Here is a 16,134-nt window from a genome sequence, read left to right on the forward strand (position 1 = left end):
ACAAAGACTTATATTTAGGAACGGAGGGAATAGTATGCATACACTGATACACGAGTCCAATAGACTGTAACCCGCAAAAAAAAAAAGACTGTAGTTGGAGCACAAGATTGGCTTCCATGCGACGTTGGGCACAAAAACAAGAATGGGCCATGGTGCTGGCCTGCTGGGAGTCTTGATTCGGTTGGACACGAGCAGCGGTTGCGACACAAGTGCATGGCGAGGCGGAAGCAGAGGCGGTGTCGGCCGCGGCTAAGTTGGGCATGGTGATGCCGAACATGACCATGGCGAGTCATGCAACGACCAAGTCGGGCATGGTGAGCCCATTCTTGTCGTAGCTCGTTCTTTACGGATATCCAGCGTCGCCTTGTCATGCCAAGTTGCCAACATGCGCAACGTTACCAGTGTCGCGGGTGTCGGCGTTTGAACAGCGCTGCCGGCGCGTCCACTTGCATGTTGGGAATAACCTTTTCTTCCTGCGTAAAATGGCGCCACCAGCGTACATTCATACACATGGCGCAGACATGATGGAAGCCGCTAGAGCGTCCGGCGCGACCGGGATGCAAGCTGAAGACAGGCTTAAGGTGTATGCCTAGACAATCACGGACATGGTTCGTTGTGTCTATGAAGCCGAACACCTGAACGATGGCGTTGTCACTTTCAGCGAGTGTGTCATCAAATTGTTCCACGGTTGCAGAAAAACATTGCTACCTTCAGGAAGACGGCAGTTCTGGAGATAAAAGAAAACACCCCCGCCAGCTCATGTCGTTTGGCCACGACCGGCACGATCTCTTGGCCACGTTATGTGCCATCCGCCCAGGTCGTCGCCCCGTCACGTTGTTTACCCCAATGGCCCCACAGCGTATTACCACTACCACCACCTAATCCAGCGTACCACCATCAGACATTAAAGCCACTCGAATCTCCACATCTATCCTCGCCGTACAGATAACGTGACCAGGCGCGCTCGTCCGCTACAACGCCACGCTCATTTTAATGGGCTATATATATAACACTTTTAAATCAACTATGAATTTGCAATGGAAAAACTGTATATAACTTTTGCAATGGGAAAACTATGTAGTATAACTTTAAAATCAACCATGAATATGAAATGGAAAAAAACTGTAAGTGCAATAAATAAAGTAAAAACTGAATCCGAGTCTGAAAGGATAACGCCAGCTGCATCTGGACGAGTGGATCAGAAAAGTGCTCCGCAAGCCATCATCGATTCGTGAACCGACGAGAGTAAGCACGTAGCTACTGGATTGTCTCATTTCATCATGCTCAGGAAAATTGAAAATCACCTTGCTTTTGCTTACAGGCCCTGTTTTCGGTGGGCGCCGGGAACCGGGGCAACCGCTGTCGTCCTCGCCGGAGCGCACGACGAAGGGGGAGGGGCGGCGGCGCTTCGACGGTGGACCACACGAAGTGGGGCGTGGAAGAGATGTGGATGGATGGACTCATGTACGGCGTGGCCCTGTGTGCAGCAAAGGACTCTCTAGGCTTGCCGGGCTGGGCTGGGTTGGATCATTGTTGTTTTTTTTCCTTCCAGAAAGGGGAATATTCCAAATGAAGAAGCCTGAGCTCACATGCTCTTGTTTCAACCGTAATCTACTAATCTTAGAAAAAAAATCTTCTCTTTTATGCATGCTTAATTCTTCTATACATGTGCAAAGTTTCCGTGCCCAATGCATGTGTGCGGGCGGCGGTGAACCTAAAGAGGCAAACTCGGACTCGGGCGTTCAAACGTGGACTCGGGCGTTCAAACGTGGGGTGGAAGGTGCCATGTCGGTGTGCCCGTTGCTTTGCATCGATGGCTGCTGAGGCACTCACTGCCACTTCTTTCATGAAACCCTGAACCCATCCATCCTTCCTCCCGCACGCGCCAGTGTAAGCCAACCCATGTGGTTCTTTTTCTTCGATCAATTTTTTTTTGGCCAGTTTTGTTACATCATCTGGTTTTCAATTAAATTACAATCAAATTTTAATAAGTAAGGAATTTTAAAATGATTTCGAATTTTAAACAATATATCATGAATTCCAATTTTTTCATGAATTTAAAAATGCCTGGAACTTTAATAAAAGTGTTCTTGGATTTAAGGAAATGACCATGAATTCAAAAAACCTCATGAATTTCATATTTCCCAATTTTCAAAAAATTCTCATGAATTAAAAAATGTTCAAGATTTTAAAAAATTGAACCAAATTTCGAAAAAAATCATGAACTTTCACAAATATTTCTAGATTCAAAAAGGTGCATGAATTTTAAAAAATATTGATGAATGTGCTATATCTCCCACTAACTTATTTCTCTCAACTTTCAAGTATGCCACTTCACTATGCAACATGCATGAAAAAGCCCACCCAACATGCAACAATGCATAGGAAAAAAGTCACTAACAAGCATACGTGCATGATAATTTAAATAATGTTAAGCTATTTCTGTTTAATAAATAATTTACAATTATACAATAATCAAACACAATAAATCATATATATTTTTCAGTTTTAGCTAACACCTAATAAATGAAATATATTTTCTTAGTTTTAGTTATCACTAGGAAAATTGCCCGTGCGTTGCAATAGAGACATAAACTTTAGTTGTTCTACAGCAATCTAGAAGGGATTACATTGATGTGTAATATGTTCTTTGTTCCACAACCATACCTAGATGTGATTATAGTTCAGTTAGAAATCGGAGATTATTTTCCTCTAGAAATGAACATTAGCCCTCAGAACATCAACACCATGCGTGTCTTGTACGTAATCGAGGAGTAGTGTATATTGTAGGTAAAAAGATAAGTTGTTGTTTAGGTAGTGGGAAAAAACAGCTAACAGAAACCATGGCTTCATTAATCTGGCAACCACGTTAAGTAAACAAAACCCCTCATTTATCTGGTAGGCGGGATTGCCGAATAATACCTCAAGAGAACTGGAAAATAATGCAAACAAAAAATGATAATACTGTACTATGTAATTTAGAAACGCTCAAGCATTTTCATATGATGATCTCATCAACCTTTTATATATACATGAACGTAGTTTTCAGATCAAACACCTTATAAGCACAATTTCGGATGAGACATGTTGTGTTATAAACTTATAATTCATGTGGCACTCATTTTCTTTCCAAAATATTTGAGTTGAGACTTGTCTCGAGCAGAGTAACGGCATATTCAAGCAGAGTTCAGGCATAATCTATTCCATTAAACAAATAACCTTTTTCCTAAGTAAAATTCCATGATCACTTCTGAGACCTATCTTGAACAGAGTTAAGGCATAATCTATTCCGTTAATGAAATACTAACATTTTCCTATTCTGCTCAATACAATTTCATGATCACAACTGCATAAACTACTTATTATCAACAACACAAAACTGCTGGAGATTAGAAAAGCGATGGAAATATATTAATGATTTGCAAAATAAACAAAGCAGGATCAAAAGAGGCATCACACCAGGCTATTGCTTCTGCCGCTAACATCTTCAGGCACAACCATAGCACCAGAATGCACTCTATACATTTTTTTCCACAAAGAACCACTCTATACATGTTCCTCCAAATGTTTACATCCTCCAGCACTTTCTTCCCTCTCATCCTGATGCATGCCACCCTCTCCAGCACTTTTCTCCTCAGCCCTCAGTACTCTGCTCCTACATAGCAGTTGTACAGAAGCAAGGTATTCACTCGGGAAAAATATATTTCAACCAAGTAGATGCAGATGAATATGATCGGAGTGGAAGAAGAATCAAGAACTTATATTTATACCATGAGGTCTATTAAAAATAATAAACTCGCTGAGGAGAAAACACATGATGTCATTGCGTCGCTTTCGAACCACCGGGACAAAGTGAACAACATCACGACAGTGTCATTGACAATAGCCACACTACAGCATCATGCGCCGCTCTGCCTAGACCATAATCCTCCCCGGATATGGCGAGAGGTGATTATGAACAGAGCCTCCGGGCCTTCATGGCGGGGACATCAACAGACAATATTATGCATTTGTTTAGGTTCTGTGCTACTCACTATTTGAAAAATTTGATGGAGAAAAGGATTAGCCTACCTGAGAAGCATGATAGCGGCAGCCTATGTTAAGAGATTATGGAATTGCCAACACTTCAATGATTTCAAAGCTTGCAGTTTGTTCTGCGGAGACGATTCAATTTTTTAATTCCTCGAATGTCCTTTTTGTCTATAGGATGCCCTCATGGTCTCGTATGTCTCTGTGTGTGAAAAGATAACAATTTAAAGGCGAGTCTCATGAATGCTAGATAAAACCGTGTTGGTTATGTTCAAACTTTTCGTGTCGCTGCAAAACGGCACCTTACTATACATGATAATTTCTAAAATAACAGGCAGCTGTATGATCTTATTCTACTAATGCCTAACTGTGTGATACATGATAATTCAGCGAATGTGGCTTCTCTGGTATGCATGTGCTATACATAAGAAAATCGAGATAAAAAATCTTTGATATGGGATGAAATGGATATGCATAGAAAATCACTTTTAATGGGTGCTTGCGTGTGGTCTAAGTAGTATGGAGCGAGAAGATATTTTTTTTGCATGGTAATACATGTCTCATTCATATCATAAAGAACAAAGTAAAAGTCACGTAAAAATCGACATGACAAAACCGAAAAGATAGCAGAACATTTCTGAGCTTGACACCAACGCCCGTCACCTGCCTCCGGCACCACCACAGCAACCACCGAAGAAAAGAATGACGAATCACCTCCTCACCCGAGCTCGACGCGGCTCCATCGCTGATATGCAGCTTTGCGGACCTCCAAGATGGCTCACCAAAGTGAAGCCCTTACCGTTGAACGAATCAGACCGAGGCAACACTCCGGACACGCCATCGAAGATAATTGGGAGCCTATGTCCATTGATGCATACCTGCTTGCGTACATGTGTGCTGCCTTGTTAGATAACTATATACGCACCACGTCGACAGAGCTTGTTGGCATGTGCTTCATAGATGCCGATATGCAAGAAGGTAATGGATCTGAAAATAATGCAAATAATAAGGAATCAAGAATGTCTAGTGTGGATTAGTCTTGAACTCTCGATGGGCATCAACCAAGTAATGCACCACATGGCAGATTGTCATAGCAAATATCCAAGTTCTGTAGACCGGTGGGACAACCTGATTTGTGTGAGGAACTGAAGATGGACCAAACAAACAACAAGTATAAGAAGACATTAAGGCAAGGGAGTGACATGGAGTTGCAGGTGACCGGTCCATGTGCATACGCCATGGAACAAGTGACCGGTCAAAAACAACGTCTTGCCTATTTGCTGCAGAACCATTAGGGACACAAGTGAGAACAAGTCTTCACAGCAGATGCATGCATGTCTCGCTTATTGTCCTATCTACAAATTGGAAAATTAATGCATCCCCAAAGTTGGTTATTGTTCAACATTAGTTGGTTGGTGTCACTTGTGATGGTGGTACAGAAAATTGCTTCTATATGCAAGTTGCAGGATAAACTCAAAGCCTAGATTGAATATTGATATAGCAATATTTACCGAGTGAAAAGGAAGTGCTGTCGGCCAGTACAACATTTCCACACGAATATATCAATCCTCACGCGCTTTCCATCTTTATTGAGTGAAAGGGTAGTGTTCCGCACACTTTCCATCTTTATTCCCTTCCACTGTCTTTTTTCCTGACCAAAATGTTTCCTTCCACTATTATTTGTACTAAGTGAACAATTAGACACCATCTACAAAGAATAGTCTTATGAAGATTAAATAAACATAGAAAATATAATTCACCACACTAACACAATGGCAACGCTAAAAAGGTCTGAAGAAACAGTTGCATATAGGTAAAACAGAATATTTGAAAGTATACAGAATTAAGGAAATTATAGAAATACTAAATAAGATGTATGGTTGCTAATAAATGAGGGGCCACAGGTAGGTAGATGTATCAGTCTATCAGTCAACATACAGCTCTTGGACTCCTTGATCTTATCTCCATTTGCTTCCAAGGTCCTTTGGCGAACGGTCCACATTGCTTTTAATATTACTCCACCGAATTTTGTCAACACATTATTTGACATGGCTTAATGGGATTGAGCCTGACTTAGCGAGACATATTTGTGTTGGAGTTTGCGCTTTGTTGTGAACTATTTGGAATTACAGAAATGATTTGGTTTTTAACAGAACATCACGTATTCACGTTTTGCAGGTTATTTTCTGAGCCATGGCATTGATCCGTTCGTGATCGCTACTCACTCCGATGGAGGCCAGCGAGCATTTGGTTACTGGATCCATCCGCTGGGAGATGGTAGCTCGGGATATCTTCAACCGGTTTGGATGGCGGTCATGTAATAGGATAGACAATTAGTTTACCTATCTATTTTTAGCCAGCCGGTTGTGGCGTCTTTGATTGGCTAGTTTGTGTTTCTAGCCCATTTTGGCTCTGTGTGAGCTTTCTTTTCAGTTTTTTACTGTTGGAGACTTTGACACCTTGTTTGGAACCTTTTTATTTGGTTAATAAGATGGCCGTGTACATCACTCTGATGCAGAGGCCGGGGAGAACCCCTTTTCGGAAAAAAAGCAACCACACAACTCCATTTGCTTCCTTCCACACAGGGGCGGGGAAGGAACGAGCAGCAGTATGCTGCTCTTTCACCAATTTGGACAAGATCAAATCTGGGCGTTGTTAAGGTGAATTCTCTGCTCAATCCTTGGCCTGGTTTTTTTAGCTGTAGAGCAAGCAAAATTCCCACTGGAATTTTTATGTATGTGTACCAAAAAAGTACGTACAAGAGGGATATACAAGAGATATACCTCTCTTCTTTCAGAGCTAAGCTATTGTGGAACTAGGAAATAGGAGTATTAAAAGGTTGTTCGTGTTCAATCAGTGCTAAGCTCTCTACTTTCATACGCTGCATTTCCTTTTTCCTCCAACCTTCAAAATATGGCAGAGTCGCTGCTTCTCCCACTAGTGCGCGGCGTGGCCGGCAAGGCCGCAGATGCACTTGTAGAGACCATGACCCGCATGTGTGGCCTCGACGATGACCACCGAACGCTGGAGCGCCATCTGCTAGCCGTCGAGTGCAAGCTTGCTAATGCCGAGGAGAGGAGCGAGACAAACGACTATGTCAAGAGCTGGATGAAGGAGCTCAAGTCTGTCGCCTACGAGGCCGACGACGTGCTCGATGACTTCCAGTATGAGGCACTGCGCTGTCGGTCTAAGATTGGCAAGTCCACTATCCGCAAGGTACTCGGCTACATCAAGCACCACAGCCCGCTACTCTTCTGTTTTGAAATGAGAAAGAAACTCAAGAACGTACTCGAGAAGATCAATAAATTGGTTGAGGAGATGAACAAGTATGGACTGGAGAATTCTATACATAGGGAGGAGCAGCGACATTCTTGGCGGCAGACACACTCAAAACTGGACGACTCTACCAAAATCTTTGGAAGAGATGATGATAAGGAAGTGGTGGCGAAGTTGCTGCTGGACCAGCAAGATCAGTTGAAGGTGCGGGTCCTGCCCATCTTTGGGATGGGAGGTCTTGGCAAGACAACTCTTGCTAAGATGTTGTATAATGACCAAGGGGTCCAGCAGCATTTCCAGTTGAAGATGTGGCACTGCGTGTCGGACAACTTTGATGCCATTGCTATTGTCAAATCCATCATTGAGTTGGCTACAAATGGAAGTTGTGACCTGCCTGGCAGCATTGAACTATTGCAAAAGCGACTTGAACAAGTCATTGGCCAAAAAAGGTTTATGCTCGTGCTTGATGATGTGTGGAATGAAGATGAGAGGAAGTGGGAGGATGTCCTGAAGCCTCTTTTGTGTTCTATTGGAGGACCAGGAAGCGTAATAGTTGTCACAACTCAAAGCCAGAAAGTGGCGGCTATAATGCAGACCCTTCAACCCCACAAGCTAGCATGTCTGAGTGAACGAGATTCATGGGAATTATTTGCAAAGAAAGCATATGGCAACGGTGTAGAGCAGGAGCAAGCAGAGTTGGTCGGCATTGGCAAACGTACTGTCAACAAATGCAGGGGGCTGCCTCTTGCTCTCAAGACAATGGGTGGATTGCCAAGTTCATAACAACAAGTACAAGAATGGAAGGCCATCGAAGAAAGTAATATTAGGGATAATGTTAGAGGGAAAGATGAGATCATTTCCATCCTAAAGTTGAGCTATACCCGCCTATCATCTGAAATGGAGCAATGTTTTGCATTCTTAGCAGTTTTTCCCAAGGACTATAAGATGGACACGAACATGTTGATCCAGCTATGGATGGCAAATGGTTTTATTCAAGAGAAGGAACAATGGATTTAACACGGAAAGGAGAATTCATTTTCGATGAGTTAGTTTGGAGGTCCTTCCTCCTAGATAAGCAGGAGTGCACACACAAATTATGCTACACACAGTTATGTGACTATTGACTGTAAAATGCATGATTTGGCTCACAGATGAATGTGCAAGTATAGAAGAATTGACTCGATAGAAAGAATTGTTAAAAAATGTTTGTGCCATGCAAATGTCAGAGGCTGAATTGGAACAAATTAGTGGGCTATGTAAAGGCAGAACAAACCTCCGCACTCTCTTAGCTCCTTCAGAATCACACAAGGGTTTAAAAGAGTTGCTACATGCATCGAGATCACTAAGAGCATTGCATTGCTCCCCTTCTTCAGTTGCCAATTGCAAGGCCAGAAATGCGAAACGTCTACGATATCTTCACCTCTCTTGGTCTAACATCACTAAGTTGCGAGAATCAATATGTATGATGCATAACCTGCACACATTGAGCCTCATACATTGTCATATGCTGCTGCAGTTACCAGGAGACATATCAGGATTGAGAAAGCTCATCCATCTATATCTCTGTAGTAGTGCTCATCTCAAAAGTATGTCTCCAAACTTTGGCGTACTAAAGAACTTTCATATGTTAACAATTTTTTTTGTGGATACTATAGAAGGCCTTGGAATAGAGCAGCTCAAAGACTTGCAACACCTTAGCAATAGGTTGGAACTATTAAATTTGAGCAAGATAAAAAGTGGGGAAAATGCAAAAGAAGCCAATCTCAATCAGAAGCAAAATTTAAGTGAGTTGTTGTTCTCTTGGGGCTAAGAAATAGATGATGAGCCTAAGCCTATGGCATGTAATGTGGAAGAAGTACTTCAAGGTTTAGAACCTCATAGTAATATCAAAAAGTTAGAGATACGTGGGTATGGGGGCCTAGAAATATCACAATGGATGAGAAAACCTGAGATGTTTAACTACTTGAGAGAACTCAAAATATTTGATTGCCCAAAATGCAAGAGTATCCCTGTAATATGGCTCTCGGTCTCCCTAGAGATTTTGGTCTTATAGAAGATGGATAACCTGACAACATTATGTAATAACTTTGATGTGGAAGGTGGAGGATGCATTACCCCTCTGCAAATTTTTCCAAGTTTGAAAGATGAGGTTGAGTAAGTTACCAAGCCTGGAGATATGGGAAGAAAATAGTGTGGAAAAGCCTCATATATTTAACTGTTTGGAAGAACTCGAAATGTCCGACTGCCCAAGATGCAAGAGTATACCTGTCATATGGTGCTCGGTCTCTCTGGAGATTTTGTCCTTAGAGAGGATGGGTAATCTGTCCACATTATGTAATAACGTTGATGTGGTAGCCGGAGGATGCATTACCCCTATGCAAGTTTTCTGAAAGCTGAAGAAGATGAGGTTAATTGAGCTACCAAGACTGAAGATATGGGCAAAAAATAGTGTGGGGGAGCTAGCCTAGTGATAACCTGGTAACGTTCCTAATGCTTGAAGAGCTAATGATCAAAAAGTGCCCTGATGACCCACAAGTTTAGGGGATCTATCGTAGTCCTTTCGATAAGTAAGAGTGTCGAACCCAACGAGGAGCAGAAGGAAATGATAAGCGGTTTTCAGTAAGGTTTTCTATGCAAGCACTGAAATTGTAGGTAACAGATAGTTTTGTGATAAGATAAATTGTAACGGGTAACAAGCAATGAAAGTAAATAAAGTGCAGCAAGGTGGCCCAATCCTTTTTGTAGCAAAGGACAAGCCTGGACAATTTCTTATAATGAGAAAAGAGCTCCTTAGGACACATGGGAATTATCGTCAAGCTAGTTTTCATCACGTTCATATGATTCGCGTTCGGTACTTTGATAATTTGATATGTGGGTGGACCGGTGCTTGGGTACTGCCTTTACTTGGACAAGCATCCCACTTATGATTAACCCCTATTGCAAGCATCCGCAACTACAAAAGAAGTACTAAGGTAAACTTAACCACAACATTAGACATATGGATCCAAATCAGCCCCTTACGAAGCAACACATAAACTACGGTTTAAGCTTCTGTCACTCTAGCAACCCATCATCTACTTATTACTTCTCAATGCCTTCCTCTAGGCCCAAATAATGGTGAAGTGTCATGTAGTCGACGTTCACATAACACCACTAGAGGCAAAGACAACATACATCTCATCAAAATATCGAACGAATACCAAATTCACATGACTACTAATAGCAAGACTTCATCCATGTCCTCAGGAACAAACATAACTACTCACAAAGCATATCCATGTTCATAATTAGAGGAGTAATAATATGCATTAAGGATCTGAACATATGATCTTCCACCAAGTAAACCAATTAGCATCAACTACAAGGAGTAATCAACACTACCAGCAACCCACAGGTACCAATTTGTGGTTTTGATACAAGATTGGATACAAGAAATGAACTAGGGTTTTGAGAGGAGATGGTGCTGGTGAAGATGTTGATGGAGATTGACCCCCTCCCGATGAGAGGATCGTTGATGATGACTGTCGTGGAATTATCACGTCAGATGTCCTCGTGAAAGGACTTAGTCGTGGAGCCATCACAACGGGTTAGCTTGAAGGGGCTAAACCGGACAAGGGACATGGGAGTTTTATACTAGTTCGGCCCCTTCGATGAAGGTAAAAGCCTATGTCTAGTTGTGATGGGATTGATTGGGTTTCGATGATCAGGGAGCGAAACACGTTGGCCTGAGTCTCGAGTTGTTCTCCATTGTCCCTGAACCGCCGCCGGGTCGTCCCTTTATATACACAGGTTGACGCCCGGCCGGTTTACAGGGCCCCGAGGCCAACTCATACAAAGTGTCCAGCTCGGTCTCTCCTTTCCTAACTTACATTACAAGTTTATATAGTCATGGCAGTTTACCAATATGGGCCCTAGTTCACCTTTGGGTTTCTGGCTTCTAGGCTTCATTTAGTAAAGCGCCATCATCTGGATCTTCATGGGCTTCAACATAGTCGAGGGTAAACCGGGCCCTCCTGGCCGGTTTACACTCAGCAGCTATATCCTCAACATTAGGCCCCAGATTGATTTGACTTTGTTCATGTCAATCTTCAATACTTCATAGATCTCGGCAGGTATCTTCTTGTTTTTTCGTAAACCGCCATATTGTCTTCTTCTGTAATTTTGTAAACCACCGTGACGTCATCTTCTGAACACAGCAACGGTCCATCCTGACATCATCTTTGTAAACAAAAATTAAAAAGATTCCCTTCACTTAATGGTTATCCCGAAAATCAAGGCGACAAACGCACTCATTCTGCCGTTTCAGGCTCCTTGATTCCCGCGCCTACCGTTTTACTCTCTCCTCTATAAATAAGGCCCGAGGGCCCTCCTTTCTTTTTCCCCTTCTATGCTTTCTTCTTCCTCGCGATGCCGAAACTTTGAAGCTCCGCCGCCGTCCGCGACCTTCGAGAACTGCATCGACAGAGGCCGCTGCATCAACCTGAAACGGACCAGAAACTCATTGCCCTCCTCCGCAGCAGATCTGCAGTGGTAAACTTCCTCTTTCCTTCATCTTTAGATATGTTTCTAGGGTTTGCGAGCTCCTCTGCACAGTTCTTCATCCTTCTTTGTTCTTCCTCCTGCCGAGACAGTTTTGATCCAATAACAGTGTAGATCTCATGCGGTAGGTACTCCGCGTTCATTTTTAATGCCAGCAGATCGTTCTTTTACCTCTGTAGAGTACATGGCCTTCCCTGCTCTACTTAGCACCTTTAGAGCTCACAGAGAAAATTGCTTTATGGATGTGTGGTAGATCCAAATAAATTTGACCATTATGTGAAACCTGTTTCTATCAATACTTAGCCGAAATTTTGAGTTCTGACCCTTCTGCCTACAGGCGGTTTAACCCTTTGATAGTCAATCCGCCATATATCATTAGCCCTCTCTTAAACCGCCAACTGAACCTTGCATAGTGTTTTTCCCCAGTTTAACACTGCATTATACACCTTAAACCGTAAATCTTTAAACCGGCAATTTTTCCTTTCAGTTCCTCTTTCCGAAACATCGAAACAATTTGCTGCTTGCAATTGGGTTCCGTCCCGGATCACGGAGACACAGATCAATGGTTATGTCACCACTGGTGCCTTAGCCTCAAAAAGGGTTCTTCACTGGCGAGTTCCGGAATCGGAATGTCCACCTGAACCTCAAGAAGGAGAGGTGATTGTTTTTATGCAACACTTAGAACGGCGATTCAGTCCGCCCGGATCAAAAAATTTCCGGGATGTCCTCGCAAGCTTTCAACTCCATCCGCAAGATATTGGTCCGAACTCTGTGTCAAACATATGCAACTTTCAAGTATTCTGCAAAGTCTACCTTCAAGAAGAGCCAACCGTGGAGCTGTTCCGGGATTTCTTTCATCTGAACCGCCGTACAGAATTCTCAGATGGTCCCAACAGAGAGCTTGGTGGCGTGTCAATTCAGAAAAGGAAAGAAGTTGATTTCCCTCATGCCAAACACCATAGCCATCCTAAAGATTGGAACCAGACCTGGTTTAACTGCCGGAACACTGCTCCTAACAGAGAAAATCCCTTGCCGGGTTACCGCCCTCATCGGCTTAGCAATGGCCACCCATTGCCTCCACGTTTAACCGCCGCAGAACGGAAGAATTTTTCTCCTCAACTTGCCAAGATCCGGGCTCTGATGGCCAACGGTTTGACTGGCATTGATCTTGTCCGCTGCTGGGTTTCTTGGGGCATTTTGCCTTTGAGCCGCCGCCCCGGATTGATGCATGAATATACTGGCAATGTAAAGACCCTCAACGATATCACGAAGTAATAATGACCAACCTTGAAATCGCCGAATGTGTGAAGAAGATGCTTGATGAACCGATCTCTACATGCAGTCAAACCGGTTTGGCTCCGTTTTGCGTCTCCAATAAACCGCCGGCGGTAAAGTTCATATACATACTTTACTGATTTGCTTCCGTATTGACTGTGTACTAACCTTTCCTTGTCTTAATTTCAGGCTAACAGCTCCTTTTGGAAACGGACTAAACCGGCCCGGGCTCCTCGTGTAAAAACCAAGGCCACCAAGAAACCTGGAAAGAAGAAAACCGCCGAGTCTTCTGACCCGCCGGAGGAGGAATCAGATGCTGAGGTAGAACTTGACTCACTTGGTTCCTTTTTCATACATCTTATTGACAATGACTATCTTCAGGATGACGCTGAGGCTAGCCATGCAGAACATGTTGAGGTAATTCTTCTTTCTTCCGACTCAGATCCTGTACCGGTTCAAAGAATTGGCCGTACAGTCCGGAAAGTAAAACAATCTCACCCTCTTGCTCATTTGGATCCAAAATTTTCTTTGAAGACACAACAAGTCGAAGAACATCGCACAACCCGGCATAGTGGTCAACAAATCACTTCGTCCGGTTTAGCTGATACGCCCACCCGAAAACACCGTCCAGAGGTGACTTGTTCTCCTGAAAAACGTTATCCTTTGAAAGGTTTCTTCCGATGCTCTCTCAATCCGTCTGACCCGAATTACCAGGCTTCTTCCAACTCGTCTGGCGGTTCATCAACCACTCAGCTGCCTCCTCTCAAAGTTGTTGCTGGGTGAGTATATTACTCGGTTTGTTTCTTTATTTATCGGTTTACCATATTCTAATCTTTGATGTTATAGCACCAAGGCTCGATTAAGTAAGAAGGCCAAGACCAGCGACCCTACTGTTGATGTTGATCCAGAGAGGACGCCAGAGCATCATGGCGAAAACCCTGAAGTTGCCGTAGACAGCTCTGCTGGGCAGAACCAAGATGGTGCTGCTAACCCGCCAGAAGTTGAACCGAATGTAGAAGTTGACACTTCACATCCTCCTGCTCCTCCAAGTCCAACAGTGGAACAACGGGGCTCAACTGCTGATCCGCCAAGCCCTGCCACGAAAGCACCAAGTCCTGTTCAGAATATTGATTCCTCCAGCCCGGCCAAGGATGATGACGTTGTTGTTACGGGCACTGCATATAATGCCCCTGGTAATCCGGTTGCTCTATCAAAGCACACTGCCAAGGATGAATTTGCTGCCATTAACAAGGGGAAGGGGAAGACTGATTTGTCTGCTTATACCTATCTCTCTGCTCAAGACCTTCACTCCGGCTTCCTGAACCGGCTGTACACAAGCCGTGATTATGAAGCCGGTTTAGTAAATCTAATGAAGGAGCACTATGAGGTAAACATTATTTCTCCTTGTTCTGTTCATTGCATTGTAGCCTCCAAGGGCCGGTTTGTCTTGAGAAAGTCAAACCAGGACTTTGTATACTCCATACTGTACCTTGTGAAATTTTCTTTATGTCTGATCAAACACACATTAGCCCCCAAGTGCCATGATTAAAACTTGTATTAATCCTTGGGACTTCAACTATCCGCATAAAAATGATCCGCATTAGCCCCCAAGTGCCAAGTGTATAACTGGTTATATGCTTGGGACTTTAACAAAGATATTGACATGCTCTCTTACTGTTGCAGAGTGAAATAAATCAACAAATCTCGCAAATTGCTGATCTTCGAGAAAATCTGAAATCCCAACAAGCAGAAACCACCAAGGCCAAGGATGAGCTGAAAACCGCCTTGACCACCATGGAGCAGCTTAAAGAATGGTTTAAGTCTGAACAGGCCAACTGGGACACCGAAAAGGCCGGACTGCTGAAGCGGGCGGAAACTGCTGAAGCAGTGCTTGAACCGGTGACAGAAGAACTGTGTGGATTAAAGCGCCAAATCAATGCCATGACCTCTGCAATATTTGGTAAGCAGTGGTTGCCAAGGTTTTATGACTATTTCTCTTTGAAATTTCATCGCTTTGACATGAATTTCCTGAACCGGTATAGGTAGTCGCATTGCTCATCTAGGTTCTGACATGCGGAAGAAGCTCAAAGCTTCATATACGCTGATTGAACAGCTGTATACCGGCGCTCAACGGGTTATATGCGCAACTTCTTATGACAATACGACGCCAACACTTATCAGGGACATGCTGGATCGCCTCTCAATGATGCCAACGCAAATATAAGAGCTGAAGCGATCCGCTGCTCGGGCTGGCACTTTACTAGCGCTGACTCGAGCCAAGGCATGGATAGCTGATCTTGATCCGGCTGATATAGCCAAAGGCTTCCCTAGTGCGCAAGAAAACGGGGAAGAATTTGACAATGACGCCCTCAAACGGGTAACAAGGGAGATGCGTCCTTTGGCGAGTAAACTAGCAGAAGAGCCGAACCTGACGGTTCACCGATCTTCCTATGATGCAAACAACAGACGGGTTGAAGCTGTGATTCCTGAAGTGCAGAACCTTATTCCACCAATCCATAAGCACACTTACGCCCCCGACGTTGATCCGGCTGAGCTTATAAGTGAAGAGGCTGTCTTTCAGGCCTTGACCCGGATTGATTGGACCACCAATGACTTCCAGCCATTGGATGAGGAGGAGGCTGAACCGACACCAGATGACCCATCTTCCTCACATCAACCCGGCGATGAAGCTTAATCCGTCAAGGCGGTTGATATGTCAGAAATTGTCCGTGTGAAAACAATTCCATATTTTGGGCCTCTGAGTGCCTTGTAATAGGGTAGCAAAAACTTATTGTGATCTGCTGCCATCGTGCAGGAGGAAATACTTTGTGTGATCCGCCATATCAATGTCAATTTTGTTCCAAGTATCAGAATATGCAACTCCTGTGTGCATAAGAAGACAAGGGTCCTGGCGGTTTACCGCCGGACGGGTCATAATGCCCAAAACAGGCCGGATTGATAATCAAATCATAAAAATATGAAATTAGGCATACCTGTGATATAAGATCCCTGTTT

At 43.5% G+C, this 16,134-nt stretch overlaps 1 pseudogene; it reads left to right on the plus strand.

Annotated features, from left to right (window-relative positions):
- Positions 1 to 6,942: 6,942 nt before the first annotated feature.
- LOC119308997 overlaps positions 6,943 to 16,134 on the plus strand; it is a 51,652-nt pseudogene continuing 42,460 nt past the window's right edge.

This window comes from Triticum dicoccoides, chromosome 5B, assembly GCF_002162155.2.
Source record: "Triticum dicoccoides isolate Atlit2015 ecotype Zavitan chromosome 5B, WEW_v2.0, whole genome shotgun sequence".
NCBI lineage: Eukaryota > Viridiplantae > Streptophyta > Magnoliopsida > Poales > Poaceae > Triticum > Triticum dicoccoides.